Source organism: Schistocerca piceifrons, chromosome 5 (genome assembly GCF_021461385.2).
Source record: "Schistocerca piceifrons isolate TAMUIC-IGC-003096 chromosome 5, iqSchPice1.1, whole genome shotgun sequence".
NCBI lineage: Eukaryota > Metazoa > Arthropoda > Insecta > Orthoptera > Acrididae > Schistocerca > Schistocerca piceifrons.
Window position 1 is genome coordinate 307,984,973 of NC_060142.1, and position 19,058 is coordinate 308,004,030.

Sequence of the window (19,058 nt, forward strand, 5' to 3'; positions counted from 1 at the left end):
GCTGACTAAACGATCCCGTGACGAAACACTCAGCTCATAATTGGATCAGATAAACGTGCCAAATAATGTTTAATAATCAAGAATCGGCATTAACAAGTGACTTGCGAGCCACTACTTCGATATTATTATTGTTATTACTTTGGAGTCATCAGTCTTATGAGTAGTTTGATAAGGTCGTTCACAAGTTCCTGTCTTGTGTCATCCTCTGCATCTCATTGTAGCAAATACACCCAAGGCTCTCAATCATTAGTTGGATGCGTACCAATCTCTGTCTTCTGTTGTAGTTTTTACCGACCACAGATCCGTCTAGAACAATGCAAATTATTTCCTTATGTCTTAACACATGTCCTGACAACCTGTCCCTTATTTTTGTCATTGTTTTCCATACATTTGTTTCTTCGTCATTTCTGGGGAGAATCTCCTAATTCATTATCACTCGGCCTAACTTTCTACTTTTTCTGTGGCAACCTATGTCAAATTCTTCGATTCTCTTCTTTTCCGATTTGACCACAGCCCATCTTTCACTACCACACAATGCTGTGGTCAAACGTACGTTTTCAGAATTTTTTTCCTCAAACTGGGGCCAGTGTTTAATATTAGTTGACTTCTCTGGACCAGGAGTGCTCTCTCTACCCGTGCTAGTCTACATATTACATCCTTTTGTTGCATCATGCGTCATATGTTCTTTCGGTTCCATGAAAGCAGAACTTCTTAACTTCGGTCACTTCGTAGTTCCCAGTATTGATAAATTTATCGCTAATATCATTTATACTGCTCCTCATTACTTTCCTCTTCCTTCGGTTTACTCTCAAAATGGTTCAAATAGCTCTGAGCACTATGGGACTCAACATCTGACGTCATCAGTCCCGTAGAACTACTTAAACCTAACTAACCTAAGGACATCACACACATCCATGCCTGAGGCAGGATTCGAACCCGCGACCGTAGCAGCAGCAGCGCGGTTCCGGAATGAAGCGCCTAGAACCGCTCGGCCACCCAAGCCGGCCGTTTACTCTCAGTTCACATTCTGTAATCACTAGCATATTCATTCCATTCAACACATCTTGTAATTATTCTTCATTTCCGCAGAGGATAGCAGTGTCATCAGCGAATCTCGTCATTGATATCATTTACCCCAAATTTCAATCCCAATATTTCTTTTATTCCCAACATTCCTGCGATTGAATCGCAGGACCGGAAAACATCTTTCTTTTATAACTTTTTAAACCGATCTCTTCGTTGCTCCTTTTTCATCCTTATTGTTTTCTCTTGGTTCTTGTACGTTTTGTGATAATATTCGTCATGCGCTATAGCGTACTTAAAATTTTTCTCAGAATATCGAACATCTTGTGCCATTTACATCATCCAACGCTTTTTCTAGGTGGAAAAATCTTATGTATGTGTCTTAATACTTCTAACGAATCTCAGTCTGGCATCTGCTCTTCCTACAATTTGTTTGGTGTAGTCCACTTTACGACGTCCCGGACGGGTAAATCTAGATATTTTACAATACTTTCTTTTCGGAAGAATTGTTGCCGATAGTGCAATCGACCAGTAGTGGGTCTTTCCTTCTATTTATTCGCCATTCGTTACATTGATTTACGTTCAAATTTAGCTGCAAGTCCCTCCACCAAAGGATCTTCTGCAGGTCTTCCTGTATTTCGATATGGTCTCTTGTGGCTCTGCTACTTTTCTAAAACGAGTGTCTCCACAAATAGCCTCGCGGACCGTACAACGTTATATACAAGATCATTAATAGTGTATACTGCAAACACTAACAGTCTTTCCACAATTCTTATGCTACTCTTGAAATCATTTTCGCATCTGATAGTTTTGCTTCGTTGAGTTCTATCTTCAAGGAAATTCGAATCCAAGCACAAATCTGGTCCAGTACTCGGTAATCTCGTGTTTAGGTTACTGAACGTCAGCGAGGAAATGTATCGTGTGACATTCAGAAATCAAGGCACGTGGCATTAATGTGGGCGGCGTTGTCTACGGCGCTTTGGGTTTTATGGACCAACAAAGGAAGCTGCTGTTCTGTTCGCTGAATTTTGTACTCGACTGGAGCAGCAACTGTACAATAATTCTCTTGAAAAATTGATAAACAGCCATTCAGTTCCAAAAAGGAAAATTTATTTAAACACCTTGACCATCGTTTCAACGTTTATAAAAATGTCTTCAAAAGTTGTCGATATTTCCTTCTGAAGAAGACGTTTTTATAAACATTAAAACCACAATGAAGGGATTTAAATAATCGTTCCATTTTGCAGCTGACTCGCTGTTTACTATTTCTTCAAGTAAATACAGTTCTAATTGCCACGAATGATATCAACGTAAAACACACAACTCCAGTAATCATTACTTAACGACAAAATCGCATAAAAAGTGGTTTACTTGTCTCAGATTCTTATTCGAGGAGCGCAGGCTCGTCCGCAGCTCGTGGTCGTGCGGTAGCGTTCTCGCTTCCCGCGCCCGGGTTCGATTCCCGGCGGGGTCAGGGATTTTCTCTGCCTCGTGATGGCTGGGTGTTGTGTGATGTCCTTAGGTTAGTTAGGTTTAGGCAGTTCTAAGTTCTACGGGGTTGATGACCATAGATGTTAAGTCTCACAGTGCTCAGAGCCATTTGAACAATTTTTTGAGCGCAGGCTCGCAGGGCGTCGCCTAGGCCACAGACACACGTAGAACACTGTAGAAGTCATGGTGACACACATATATCATTTGCAGACATTTCGCTGATAACTTGAAGACATCTCGAAGGCGACTTGTAGACAACAGCCGACGAACGGAACGATACTGTAACGCTCTGGTTCAGTAAACATGAATAGCGTTGTAATGTAGTGCTAGCTAGCTTTAGCGCCCTGTGGCAGAGACGGCGCCATTCGTGAGCCTTATCAGAAGTATGAAATTACATTGAAATCCAGTCCTTTAGCTGCTTACAGGCATTGATAAATATCAACGGGGACAGTTGAAAATGTGTGAGCCGTCCGGGACTCGAACTTGGGATCTCCTGCTTACATGGCAGACGCTCTACTGGACTGAGCCATCGAGGACACAGAGGATAGTGCGACTGCAGGGACTTATCTCTAGTGCCTCTTCCCACTATACTCATTACTCGCTGCACTCAATCTACCGATTCCCGTAAGATTTCGGGCAATGTGAGAAAATCCGCTCTGAAGAAGATCGTTGGCCGGTAAGCCTTATCTATATGAAGATGGTATCTGTTATTTCGGACATGTCCGAAAGAACGGATACCATCTTCATATTATCTGAAGTATATTCTGATTACGCTGCTTACGCCTGCCGTGCTGGCAACCGCACAGACGCTGTTCTACCACGGGAAGCCAAACTGCATCTTGGATGCAGTACAAGAAATCGTCTCTGGTTATAGAAAGAAAAGCCGAGGGTAAACATTATAGGTTGGACCAAATTTCCAATACATTAAGTGGACTTAGCTGTACGTAGGTTGCAGTATTCCTATGGAGATGAACGTACCTGTGCACTAGCTTGAAGAGCTGCAGCAAACCAGTCTTGGGACCGAACCCCACAGGAACAAAAATAATAAAAACGGTATTACCGGAATTATTACGCATATTTGCAGACAGAAGATGTTTGTATTGAGCCAGTAGTTATAAACGCCGATGTAAGATTGGCCGTTGCGTGTAGTTTACAGACATATCTAGTAAAATATGGCCTTGTTTCTGCAACAGCTTATTCATTATACATGATTTGTACATTTAATAATCAGAAAATCTCTTCAGATAATATCTCGGACAGCTACGACGCGACGTATCGATGAGTAATATCACAAGTCTGCCACTAACTTTTCCATATGATCTAAATTTAAGTTCCTCTTCATGTACGTCGGTGAAACTCGCATAGCAATGGTGACTTCATCATTCTAGTTACTCATTTATTGATGTACCTCATCATCCTATGGTTTTCAGGCCTTCTAGTGAATTGCACACAGCCTATATCAAGGGGAGTAAACTCATTTCGATTCTATATGATGGCAAACGCGAATAATCAACTGGATCAGAGAGAGAATTAAGCCCATTTGTTTCGCCCCGGTTTGACAGAAAATGCTGTAGGGTTGTTTACACACAGATGAGCAATAAATTGCTGTTATAAGCTGTCATATCTTATGCATGCTTTCGGCGACCTGTGGTACGTAAAAGTTGTCATTGTTCTGTATCTACTGTACATCTACAGTCACTAAAGACTTAAATATGAGAGTACCATCGCACGTAAGAAATTATGTTATGAAAGTTTTCCTACTTACCCTCGGCCACATAAGTTTCTAGATGCTGTCGCTTGGCTAATCAGAACAATGGATCCGTGAGTTGTTATCAGCAAACTGACTTACCTGAAAAAGAAATACCTGGAGTTATTTAGGTAACAATGAACTATTCAGTGACGGCAGGCAGGTGCACGAGCAAACGAAATACTTGATATAACAAATACATGTTTTAGTTTCTGTTACAAATGTACTTCATTTGATGTACGCTGTAGAAGTATATTAGTTACAAATAACAATTGCGACCACTATTATGTCGCACGGTAAGGTTTAGAACTTGGTAACCGCAATTACTCATTGTAATTACACCATATTCTTAAGTTAAGACATACTTGAAATCGATACGTCAAGGCAAGACAGAGCAGATAAAACTGTTTTGGGACAATATCGTAAGATGTTAGGTGCATGAGGTGTCAGTAAGAAACCAGTAACCTCCCGACCCAAGATTCTCTAAAGAAACGAACTCGCGTGTACAAAACAAATTCAAACTTCAGATTCTTCTTCAATTGACATAATGGGTAAAATTTCTTACGTTATGGACGTAAGCGAAAAGAAGTTTAGAATAGGTTCGAAAACTTGTTTAAAGTATGACAGTAGTCGCCAAGTGCTTGCTTTATCTAGTCTCTGACATGCTTAACGCGTTCGATAGAGGAGGAAGGGTGACACCGATAGAGTCTGCGGACAAGGTGGGGGGGGGGGGAGGGGGGGGAGGGGAGGCATAGATGGCCCTTTGCCGTCACATAGGGAACTGTAGTTTTCGACCGTGGAATGCGTGGAATCAACGCCTCAAGGAAAGGAGTCGTTTCACTGATGCACTTTGCGCTACCAGCTGAGGCCTCTTCGCATCGATCTGAGGGACGGTGAGACTGAAAAACTTTCCTCGGCTACCCATAATAAAATCGCGTGATTTCAAAGCTGTGTGTCGAAGTTATCACCTTCATCGCGGAGGCGTCAAAACAAAGGTTAAAATGTTGTTAAGATGGGGTGCAGCGACCGTCGCATAGTGTAACACGGGCACGGTGGGACTGGGCAGAATTTTGGTGAAATTTGGTGCCCACATGATATCATTAACCCACCTTAAATACATTTTAATTTCTGTACTCTGGCGTTCTTTCCGCACGTGCCGACACTTTGCTGGTTGAGGTGTCGTCGAACCGGAGGGTGACGTCCCAGGCACTTCGCTTTTGTACCATTACAGAGGAAAGTCGTAGGCACCTTTGATCCAAATTTCAAACTTCTCGGGCACAAGGGGGACAATTAGAGAGTGATCCGTTTATTGTGTTGCACAGTGTAGTTTTTCAAATGTGTCAATGTTTATGGCGTCAGATCTTCTAACTATCCGTCGTACATTGTTAAAAATCTTCAGGTAAATTTGGTGGTATAGGTGGATGCTGTCTGCCGAATGTGTTGCGAATTAATTCAGCAGTAAGGAACTTATAAAATAAAATGCTAGCCTGATGTTGAGGCTTTACTGCATGAACAGCGAAAATGTATTGAGCGATAAAGTTTTTTATTTCATAATTTTGTGGGAGACATCATTGATAAGATGTGTAATGTTTGTCGAAAGTCACTAAGCGCTGTCTTTCCCAAATACTGAATGAATTTACTCTCGATAACTTGCACGCCATGAGCACGCTATTTCAAGACTTAGATGACGTTTATAACTTCAATAATTGGTTTATTGCAATCCCCAACATTGTTGTGTTGTTGTGGTCTTCAGTCCTAAGAACTGGTTTGATGCAGCTCTCCATGCTACTCTATCCTGTGCAAGCTTCTTCATCTCAAAGTACCTACTGCAACATACGTCCTTCTGAATCTGCTTAGTGTATTCATCTCTTGGCCTCCCTCTACGATTTTTACCCTCCATGCTGCCCTCCAATACTAAATTGGTGATCCCTTAATGCCTCAGAACATGTCCTACCAACCGATCCCTTCTTCTGGTCAAGTTGTGCCACAAAATTCTCTTCTCCCCAATCCTATTCAATACTTCCTCATAAGTTACGTCATCTACCCATCTAATCTTCAGCATTCTTCTGTAGCACCACATTTCGAAAGCTTCTATTCTCTTCTTGTCCAAACTATTAATCGTCCATGTTTCACTTCCATACATGGCTACACTCCATACAAATACTTTCAGAAATGACTTCCTGACACTTAAATCTATACTCGATGTTAACAAATTTCTCTTCTTCAGAAACGCTTTCCTTGCCATTGCCAGTCTACATTTTATATCCTCTCTACTTCGACCATCATCAGTTACTTTGCTCCCCAAATAGCAAAACTCCTTTACTACTTTAAGTGTCTCATTTCCTAATCTAATTCCCTCAGCATCACCCGACTTAATTCGACTACATTCCATTATCCTCGTTTTGCTTTTGTTGATGTTCATCTTATATCCTCCTTTCAAGACACTGTCCATTCCATTCAACTGCTCTTCCAAGTCCTTTGCTGTCTCTGACAGAATTACAATGTCATCGGTGAACCTCAAAGTTTTTATTTCTTCTCCATGGATTTTAATACCTACTCCGAATTTTTCTTTTGTTTCCTTTACTGGTTGCTCAATATACAGATTGAACAACATCGGGGAGAGGCTACAACCCTGTCTTACTCCCTTCCCAACCACTGCTTCCCTTTCATGTCCCTCGACTCTTATAACTGCCATCTCGTTTCTGTACAAATTGTAAATAGTCCTTCGCTCCCTGTATTTTACCCCTGCCACCTTTATAATTTGAAAGAGAGTATTCCAGTCAACATTGTCAAAAGCTTTTCTAAGTCTACAAATGCTAAAAACGTAGGTTTGCCTTTCCTTAATCTTTCTTCTAAGATAAGTCGTAAGGTCAGTATTGCCTCACGTGTTCCAGTGTTTCTACGTAATCCAAACTGATCTTCCCCGAGGTTGGCTTCTACTAGTTTTTCCATTCGTCTGTAAAGAATTCGTGTTAGTATTTTGCAGCTGTGACTTATTAAACTCATAGTTCGGTTTTTCACATCTGTCAACACCTGCTTTCTTTGGGATTGTAATTATTATATTCTTGAAGTCTGAGATTATTTCACCTGTTTCATACATCTTGCTCCCTGGATGGTAGAGTTATGTCAGGACTGGCGCTCCCAAGGCCGTCAGTAGTTCTAATGGAATGTTGTCTACTCCGGGGGCCTTGTTTCGACTCAGGTCTTTCAGTGCTCTGTCAAACTCTTCACGCAGTATCTTATCTCCCATTTCATCTTCATCTACATCCTCTTCCATTTCCTTAATATTGTCCTCAAGTACATCGCCCTTGTATGGACCCTCTATATACTCCTTCCACCTTTCTGCTTTCCCTTCTTTGCTTAGAACTGGGTTTCCATCTGAGCTCTTGATATTCATACAAGTCGTTCTCTTATCTCCAAAGGTCTCTTTAATTTTCCTGTCGGCAGTATCTGTCTTATCCCTAGTGAGATAAGCCTCTACATCCTTACATTTGTCCTCTAGCCATCCCTGCTTACCCATTTTGCACTTCCTGTCGATCTCATTTTTGAGACGTTTGTATTCCTTTTTGCCTGCTTCATTTACTGCATTTTTATATTTTCTCCTTTCATCAATTAAATTCAATATTTCTTCTGTTACCCAAGGATTTCTACTAGCCCTCGTCTTTTTACCTATTTCATCCTCTGCTGCCTTCACTATTTCATCCCTCAAAGCTACCCATTCTTCTTCTACTGTATTTCTTTCCCCAATTCCTGTCAATTGTTCCCTTATGCTCTCCCTGAAACTCTGTACAACCTCTGGTTCTTTCAGTTTATCCAGGTCCCATCTCCTTAAATTCCCACCTTTTTGCAGTTTCTTCAGTTTTAATCTACAGGTCATAACCAATAGATTGTGGTCAGAGTCCACATCTGCCCCTGGAAATGTCTTACAATTTAAAACCTGGTTCCTAAATCTCTGTCTTACCATTATATAATCTATCTGATACCTTTTAGTATGGCTCTGAGAACTATGGGACTTAATTTCTGAGGTCATCAGTCTCCTAGAACTTAGAACTACTTAAACCTAACTAACCTAAGGACATCACACACATCCGTGCCCGAGGCAGGATTCGAACCTGCGACCGTAGCGGTCTCGCAGTTCGAGGCTGTAGCGCCTAGAACCGTTCGGCCAGTCCGGCCGGCACCTTTTAGTATCTTCAGGGTTCTTCCATGTATACAACCTTCTTTCATGATTCTTAAACCAAGTGTTAGCTATGATTATGTTGTGCTCTGTGCAAAATTCTACCAGGCAGCTTCCTCTTTCATTTTTTAGCCCCAATCCATATTCATCTACTACGTTTCCTTCTCTCCCTTTTCCTACACTCGAATTCCAGTCACCCATGACTATTAGACTTTCGTCTCCCTTCACTATCTGAATAATTTCTTTTATTTCATCATACATTTCTTCAATTTCTTCATCATCTGCAGAGCTAGTTGGCATATAAACTTGTACTACTGTAGTAGGTGTGGGCTTCGTATCTATCTTGGCCACAATAATGCGTTCACTATGCTGTTTGTAGTAGCTTACCCGCATTCCTATTTTCCTGCTCATTACTAAACCTACTGCTGCATTACCCCTATTTGATTTTGTGTTTATAGCCCTATCCCCAACATAAGAATGTAATATTAATGAGATGTTTATAACAAAATTTTAATTTTAATGTAAATTTTAATTTTTAAATGCGCTCCATTAATGAAATACTGACAATAAAATTTTTGTTGTCTCTGGAAGCCGATAGATAGGCGATTTGCGACTGGTACTATGCTCCGTCCACCAGGTTAGCCTTAAGGTAATACAGACAACTTAGAGAGTGTGGACAAATGTTTTTGGTATAAAGATACCAACTGCATTTTTTACGTTTCGGATATAGTCTGTCGGTAAACTGAAGAGCGAGCCAGCGAGTCCCCACTCTGCCTACCCATCTACGTCACGAGGCGCTTCTACAGGCTGTTTCACAACCTGCAGCAGCGCGCGCTTTAAATCTGTAGCGACGCCGTGTACAGATACGTCGTCGTCGTAGTCACTTTCTAAATTAATAACTATGGCGTCTAGTAGGCCTTCAATAAGCCCATCCTTTACCCAGTACGCTCAAGTTTCTCCATATGGAGGCAGTATGCACTCCTGTCATCTTGAGTTATTGTTTCAAAACCTTTAACAGCTGGGACAAGTGTTTGTGTATGCTTTTTTCGGTTACTGCAAAATTTAGTTTGGAATAAAAAACGGAAACTCAGAAAACTGCTTCATACTTTCTTTCACCAACCGCAGCAACTTCGTCATGTAAATATCTCCAACCATATTTCTTCCTCTGACGAAATTTTTTAGTTTTGTGCACGCCATTTCAATTGGATTTAAATCACAGTTGTATGATGGATGTCGCAGCACAGTGTGCCCATAAGCTTCAACTATTTTATGAATTTCAAATACTTTGTCTTCCAGCTTATGTTGTTTAATTAAATCAAATAATTTTGTTTTTATCATTGACAAATCAGTTTCCACCTTATTTTTTTAATAATGATTCAATCATTTCCCTTTTATTCGAGGACTTAGTCGGAGTTTTGTTATGCTCCTTGTTGTGACTTGAGGTGTTGTACATTACAATAACAAAATTCGGTGGCAGATTCAGAACTACTTTAGTCGATATCCAATTTAAAAAATTTTCGTAGTTCATTTGCCCCTGGTAGTCCCCTGTTGCATATCCCACTTTATAAATTAACTGTGCGTTGGATAAAAACCCATCTTTTGACTCAATATTGACCACTATAATCCTATTGCTTCAGCTAACATTGTCGATAATGCTATCAACGCCAGGGCCCCGCCAACATTTACTGTAAGTAATATTGTTGACCACCCAAGTTTCATCAATATAAAAGAAATTTTCTGCCTAGCTCCCTTAATTTCCTCACTTGGTTCAGGTACTAACATCGCCAGTCAATTTTATCCGTTCTCTCTGTCAGAATCTTTCGTTCACTTATAGACATTTTCCAGGTAAATCCCATTTCAAGCAGTGTCTTATGTAAAACATCATTCTGCAAAAGAAAATCGATTTTTTGTTTCACGACAGTAAGTGATGTCCGTAATGCCGGCATTATTTTTGGTTTATGTGAAAGTCCTCCATCGTTTGTCGAATGACCGATTTTGTGGAACTGCCTTTAACGACCTCCCAAAATTATCAGTTTTCCTTCGTGGCGGTTCCAGTAAACCACGCGGTTTATTTTCACGTTTCTTCCTTATGCATCCCATAGTGGTGAGGCTGACGTTTGCATAAATTGCAGCCCTCTGACTGGGACTGGTAATCTTAGCCAACAGTTCTTTTTGTGCCGCCTCTTTAACACATGATGCTGTAACATTAGAGACGATCGAACGCTCGTTACTCCATGCATACCTCCTCTTCTCTATATTCTGCACATTTTCTTGCATTGCAGAGTGGTTATCTATCACTTCCGGATACCGAAGTATATCAGTAAGCACACAAAATTAACTGTCTGACACTGGAAATTAAGATCCCACGAACAGAACGACGTGTATCACTGCATGCTGTTCTACAGCACTAGGCAGGTAACGGGCAACTGATTTTGGGTGCCCCTGTAGGCCAGTGGCAGGGTTCTTCTGGGAAATGCCACTTCCCCCACCAAATGCGCTGCTCGCTCTTGAGTTTACAGACTATACAGTACTGGGGTTGTAATGAAGATATTACAAGTGGCACCGTCTAAGCCAGCAACATGGCGAGGTGTTGAACAGGATGGAGTGCTCTATATATGCGAGCGTACACTGAGCATTCTGATGAACCCACTTTTAACACTGTCAGGAACAGTGGTCTACAAAACAAAATGATGTCGCCGTCTCGTGCTCAGAAAAGTTTTACTGAATGCGCCAGATGGTTCGAACCTTTGGCGGAGGCTATCTACAGTAAATCTGTTCTCATCCTGCTAGTTTGGACAGCACAGTGGTTTACTAGACAGTGACCTGGTGCAGTTGGTATGCCCTTGCCTTCCTCCAAATTTGGAACTGAGTTACTCAACCAGTTTAAAGGGGATGTACGGTTCAGCGTGGTCTCCGAACCTTAGCACTCTTTAACATTTTTGAGATATACGGATCACTACTAGAAGAGAAACAAGCGGTAAGTGAAAATAATAACTAGGACCGAGGACAAATCAGAAATTCGGATTTCATTTTTGACATTTACCTCTTGAGTTACTGAGGAATACGAACATTATATGCACGATTTGTTTCATCAATATATTTTTATCGTTCATTAGTGAGATTTATGCTCTTCAAGGGAATGGCAAAGTAGACGAAACTGGTCATTCGTGACGCACTATAGCCTTGTATAAAAAGGTGATTTCATTTAATAAAAGCTTATAAAATTTTGAAAGATTTAATACATTCTTCCTCAGCGGCTAAGTTCATGCCGTATTTTAAAGTTCAGCCACACGATGTTTAATTTTGTTTCTACCATTTATTAACTCACTAGCTGACAGGCCCGACATTGCCCTAGTATTCATTTTGCAAATTTTCTAGTAGAAATGCGCAGTCTCTGAACGCTGGGTGCAACTGCTTCGCATATCAACGACGCGATGTTATACACGTCTCTACGGCAAGCTCTATAGACGCCTGTTGTTTTCGCCTAAAGCCTTTTCGCCTCGCATTTGAGAACTGTCAAAAGCTCTGCCAGGTATCGCGGATTTCAAAATGGTTCAAATGGCTATGAGCACTATGGGACTTAACATCTTAGGTCATTAGTCCCCTAGAACTTTGAACTACTTAAACCCAACTAACCTAAGGACATCACACACATCCATGCCTGAGGCAGGATTGGAACATGCGACTGTAGCGGTCACGCGGTTCCGGACTTAAGCGCCTAGAACCGCTCGGCCATTCCGGCCGGCATCGCGGATTTCCTTCAGTTGAATCGACTGTAAGGTGTCTTAGTAGCACAGAATAAAGATATTAAAAAGTCACACATGATGTGGGATTTTTTCTCGCATCTCAGTGTTTATGACGTCATATCGTTTGTACTGTGCTCATACTGTGGCAGCAAGCAGTCAGGCCTGCAAGATGAGTGGTCTGCCAAGCGAGTGGATTTGTTTTTATTTCTCGAATAACATCAATGACTGATTATGAGCTCTAGTACCCACAATTAAGCTACAAATTATTCTCCTGTTTGAATATTACTCAACGGAAACGGATAACGCAAGCCTCTGACTATTAGGAATTTACACAACTCTGATTTTTCACAACGCTCTGGCAATACCACATTTTCATTCTTATTCATATGCTTTGATCAACATGTGGCCATCGCACTGAATATGAATGGCACACACATAAATTCTGTATATCATGACTACACACTATTCGAAGAACAAGGTCACCAATCTTTTTCTTTTCACTATCTTTTTTATTCCGACAAATTCGATTATGATTCAACGGTAACCTAAACAGACAATTACATTTTGTACAACAAGTACACATGAGAAACTCCGCCCAGTGGGCATGGCTTTACATTGGTGATTCTGTATCTTATGGTCTCGTAATTATCTAACGCTACAGTGCACTTTCTGGATAGGATCGTGTATCTTTTGCTATATCTCACACTTCGACTGTCACACCCATCATCAAGAAAATTTACTCCAGACCGAGCGGTACAAAAAGGAACATGCATAGCCCACTGCCTCTGAACCTATCTTGGTACTCTCGCATGCAAACCACACATACTTAAATCACATGAAATACATCACACTGGCAACATCACAAAGAATAGTCACAACGTTAGAATCACTTCACTTTCAGCTTTCCCACTTCAATTAGTATTCATCCCAGTTTCACACGACACTGCCCCACTTCGTAGCTTTTCTTTCCTTCTACGAGCTCTGGAGGATATATGCACGTCTTCCTGTGCAATGCAAGCCAAGTGGCGTTGCTGGGTAGACGGCTGTCTCACCTTGCTTCTCTCTCAGAGTATTAGAGTTTGAATCTAGCGTCACACGGAAACATAACTCGCAATGTAATATTAAGATCATATTCGTCACACACGCGAGTCCTCAACTGATACCTTGAACGACTACTTCTCTTTATCCTTTGTCTCATACACAGATTGAGACTCACACAGTACTCACCACGTGGAAGTGCTCGTCTCTAATTTCAAGTCCTGCACACGCCATTTCTTAAATATTTCCAACTTATAGTACACACGCCAGTAATTCAGCTTAACTTTAGCACTCGGAAGTATTTCAACCTAGTACTAGCACTCACAAGTATTTCAACATAGTACTAGCACTCGCAAGTATTTCAGCGTATTGCTACACGTGGTCACTTCCTAAGATTACTATGATCCCCTTAATATTACCTGCCTGTCATTTAATCCTCCCCCCGAAAACTTCCTGAAATAGAGAATTAATTATTCCAAACTACTCTTAAGTATTTCACATGCGTACCATTCTCTTCACTCTTTAGTCTTTACGGTGCACACCTAAGGCAGGTCTTACCAACACAAGATCCAGCGCCAGAGTGCTGAAACATGGCCGTTCTTCAGGTCATCTCGCACCTCCGCCGAGGTGGGGGCGCACCATGCTACTGTATTGGTCAGCCACATTTCAGGCGCTCAAAGCTCAGGTAAAATTCATCTCTTTGGTTCCACCAAAGGTGACTAAAGGACCGTCTCAAAGATGATCATATGTTGCACATTCACTATCTGCGGTTAGCAGACGACCATAAATTCATTCATTTCACAGATCTCACCAAATTGGATGCGGGGATTTATTTTGTGGGAGTGCACATGTGATCAATTAAATAAATAAATTGTCATTCTTTCCTACACTGGTATCCGGCTTCTGTGTATTAAGTGAAATTAAGTTATTATTACAAAAAATATGTTGTTCTGAGAAGAGTAACGAAGAATGTTGTACCTATTTTCAATGTCGTGCGGTACTGTACCCTTTCACCATAAATGTTCGCTGGAATTCATGTTGGACGAATGTGTGGCCAAACTATTAGGTCGTATCATCCAGAATGTCTTTCATACCAGTCTCGAACAACCGTGGCCCAGTGAACTGGCGCATCGTTGCTTGGAAACGAGAAATCCATGAATGGCTAAAAGTGATCTCCAAGCAGCCAAAGGTAACCATTTCCCGTCAATGATCAGTTCAGTTGGACCAGAGGACTCAGTCAATTCCACGCTAGCACAGACCACACCATCATGGAGCCACCACCAGCTTGTACAGTGCCTTGTTCACAACTTAGTTCCAGGGCTGCGAGCGGTCTGCGCCACAATGGAACCCTACCATCATCTATTACCAACTGAAATGAGGACGCATCTGACCTGGCCACGGTGTTGTGTCGTGTAAGATCCAGCCGATACAGTCGTGAGCCTAGGAGAGGTGCTGCAGACGAAGTCGTGCTGTGAGCAAAGGCACTCGAGTTGGTCATCTGCTGCCCATGAAGCCAGATTTCGCCGCACTCTCCTATCGGATACGTTCGTTGCATGTCCCACATTGATTTCTGCCGTTATTTCGCACTGTGATGTTTGTCTTTTAGCACTGACAACTCTACGCAAAGGCCGCTGCTCTCGGTCGTAAAGTGAAGGCCGCCGGCCACTGCGTTGCTCATACTAAGAGGTAATTCCCAAAATTTGGTACTGACACTGTGGATCTCGGAATAGTGAATTTCCTAACGATTTCCAAAATGTAATGCCTCAATCACCTCGCTCCACCTACCATTCCGCGTTCAAAGTTTGTTAATTCCGGTGGTGGGGCCGTAATCACGTCGGAAATCTTTTCACGTGCATCACCTGAGTACAAATGACAGCTCGGTCAGTGCACCGCCCATTTACACTTTGTGTAAGCGATAGCACCGCCTTGTGCATAAGTGCGTACCGCTATCCCATGACTTGTTACCTCTGGGTGTTAATTCACAAACGACACCATCTCCGTGGCAGGGCAGAACTATTCCCCTCATGCCTGCGAGTGTCCCCAGGTTTGACATCTCAGTCGGCCTTAATTAGAATAACCCAGTGTACAGCCCAGCCTAATAAAGGCCGGGGCTGAGAGTTAAATTGGCTGGGGAGGCGGCCGGCCAGAAGAGAGTGCCGCCCATCGACCAGGCCTCGCGCGACCTTCACCCGGCGCGCCGGCCAGGTGGCCAGGACCAGAAGCAGCGGCGACAATCTGTGTGGGGCGCGTGTGTCACTTTCAGGACCCCCTCATCGCCGTTCGGACGCTTTCGGAGCCGCTCGGCCCCCATCGGCTACCTGCCGATCGATGAGTGGTCCAGCGGCACACCACAGCTCGGGTTTCGGCTTGCGCGGCCGACAAGAAACGATCGAATGGTGTCTCGATTGTCATCAGGAGGCCATTCTAGGTCGAATGTTTCTTTGATGTACGTGGTTACGCAGTATACGATTTCGGTACCAACGTATTCCGCGTGACTATTTCCCAATTTTCACTGTACTAGCTGAAAAGGATCCGCTTGCCTTGATCGTTTTTTTCACTTATTTCCTCAAATGTAAGAAAAAGGCCATTAACCATTTCAATTCTTTAGCGTCTAACTTATCCAAAATATATTCTTACAAACTACATTTGGTGTTTGAATTTCGGGTGGAGAAAAATAACAATAGGTTCAGTGGATGTCTAGCACGGAAACACGGTAGGTATACGTGCGAGAAACACGATTCTTTTAAATTGCCCTTGTGCTTTACTGAAGGGAATACTGTGCGCTAACTTTACCGGAATCGGTAGTATGAACACTGACTTACTTTTTCGTTTTCCACTTCTATGAAGACGTTTAGCAGCTTTTTTGCGAGTGCATAGCGGGAAAATTAAGCGTATGTAGGAACTTTGTTGAGAAGTTTATACTTTCGCCTTCATTCATCATTATTACAAGGAACGTAAATATTTTTCTTATTTAGGTATGACGTCATATTTTCGCTGATATTTCTACTGCACTATGTTATTTTTTGTTTTTAAAATTGTTCGCCCGCACGACCGCTTTCTGTTTCCGTAGTCTCTCTCTACAAGGAGATTCTTTTTTGTATAGTTGTTTATCTGTCTTCAGTACGTTGCACAAGTCATCGGCTAAGACGATTTTGCAGGAGTGGCGATCTATGCGATATGTGCTTTTTCAAAGTTGTAGTCTAGAACATTCGGAACATTCGGAAACATTATAGAGCAATATCGAATTTGTTTCCGGATTTCCAATATGCTGGGTTAATAACAGGACAACAACTTGTGTTATCCAGTTCGATGCAGAAAATAGTCGAAGTTGCGAAATTTAGTTCTTCTTATTTAATAGGTGGTCGCTTTCGGGTATTACATCACATTCTCAGATCATCCAAATAGGAACATGATTTGCGTGCTATCACGGAATACACCAATTTTTCTGTTTGGATAATTTGAGAATAGGTTCTCATGTCAGAAATCAGTCATCAATTAAAATAAAAATAAAAAAAACTGTATTTCGCAAATTTGGCTGTTTCCTACATCAAACTGGAATTTGTTTTCCTTTAAAAAATATATTGATACGAAAGAGATGTCATAGTGACCACCTTGACATGATGGTGATCACTTTTAACACTTAAATCTCCAGAACCACAACAATTAACACCACTTCACACAACGGAGGCAGCACTAGACACAAAAATCAAAGATTGGAGATGGGTGATGTTACCGTATCGTTAACTTCACCTAGTACGATATTGGGCAGAGCTAACCGCAGACCAAGTCTTTGTGTAACGTATCGTGTTTGTGTGATTCGCGATGTTTTCTATCTCTGTTAGCGATTTCTTAAGATTCCAGTGGGACTTAAATATTCATGAATAAACGCTGTTAATTATTGACTTTCATGAATCAGTCTTTGTTAACCGGAAAATTACATCAGCCTATAAAATTAATATTTATTAGGTAAAAAAGTTCTGCATTTGATGAGAAAGAAATTATTACGTATAAAAAAAGGTGTGTGATGCATTTAAACTTCAATCTGGAAGGCCTCAAAATTGAGAAGGTATATGGTCAATTTTATTGCGCCGATAATTCGAACTTGCCTGCCTCTTCGGTGCTATAGTAAAGATTACTTATTATAGTAGTTTACAATAAAATTGTTTTAGTTTCTGTCTAGAGCCGACAGAGAGAACAATCTGATATAATACCATTTATTATTGCTTGCAAATACGTCACAAGATTTGCTGGAACTTACGCACTTGACTAGGTGCACAGACGTACTATTTTATACTAGTTGGTATTGAAACCTCACAGTACAAGCATGGAAAGTGATTGTAGAAAAATTTTTCACGGTCATGGACTACAGCTTGCATTTAACTTCGCAAATACAATTGACGATGAAAAAGACAAAGGTGTGACAGTACCTGTTGAGAAGACAGTGGGACGAAACAGGAAAAGAAATAGGTGATGGAGTGTTAATTACCATAAGGAACGATACCACGACTAACGGAGTGAAATTCATGCACTCACACAATAAATATTTCATTGACGATCGAGATCTCTGTAATATTACGAGCATTACAACGAAACACCAACGTTGTATAAGCTTTACAACTTTTGTCACCCTGAAGTATACTTGAAGGTTACCAAGGAAGCTCTAAGAGAAACTGCTTCGCCTAGGGATTTAGATTCAATAAATACCAGAATAAATGAGTCATTATGCACAAACGTTGCGAAATTAGATTATTATGGGAAATAAAGAGTGTGAATTAAAGCGGCAAAAGTTAATATACACTACTAGCCATTAAAACTGCTACACCACGAAGATGACGTGCTACACACGCGAAATTTAAACGACAGGAAGAAGATCTGTGATATGCAAATGGTTAGCTTTTCAGACCATTCACACAAAGTTGGCGCTGACATGAGGAAAGTTTCCAACCGACTTGTCATACACAAACAACAGTTGACCGGCGTTGCCTGGTGAAACCGTGTTGTGATGCCTCGTGAAAGGAGGACAAATGCGTACCATCACGTTTCCGACATTGATAAAGGTCGGATTGTAGCCTATCGCGATAGCGGTTTATCGTATCTCGACATTGCTGCTCGCGTTGGTCAAGATCCAATGACTGTTAGCAGAATATGGAATCGGTGGGTTCAGGAGGGTAATACGAAACGCCGAGCTGGATCCCAATGGCCTCGTATCACTAGCAATCGAGATGACAGGGATCTTATCGGCATGGCTGTAACGGTTCGTCCAGCCACGCCTCGACCCCTGAGTCAACAGATGGGGACGTTTCCAAGACAACAAGCATCTGCACCAACAGTTCGACGACGTTCGCAGCAGCATGGACTATCAGCTCGGAGGCAATGGCTGCGGTTACCCTTGACGCTGGATCACAGACAGGAACACCTGCGATGGTGTACTCAACGACGAACCTGGGTGCACGAGTGACAAAACGTCATTTTTTCGGATGAATCTAGGTTCTGCTTACAACATCATGATGGTCGCATCCGTATTTGGCGCCATCGCGGTGAACGCACATTGGAAGCGTGTATTCGTCATCTCCATACTGGCGTGTTACCCGGCGTGATGATATGGGGTGCATTTGGTTACACGTCTCGGTCACCTCGGCACCTTGAACAGCGGACGTTACATTTCAAATGTGTTACGACCCGTGGGTCTACCCTTCATTCGATCCCTGCGAAACCGTACATTTCAGCAGCATAATGCACGACCGCATGTTGCAGGTCCTGTACGGGCCTTTCCGGATACTGAAAATGTTCGACTGCTGCCCTGGCCAGCACATTCTCCAGATTTCTCACCAATTGA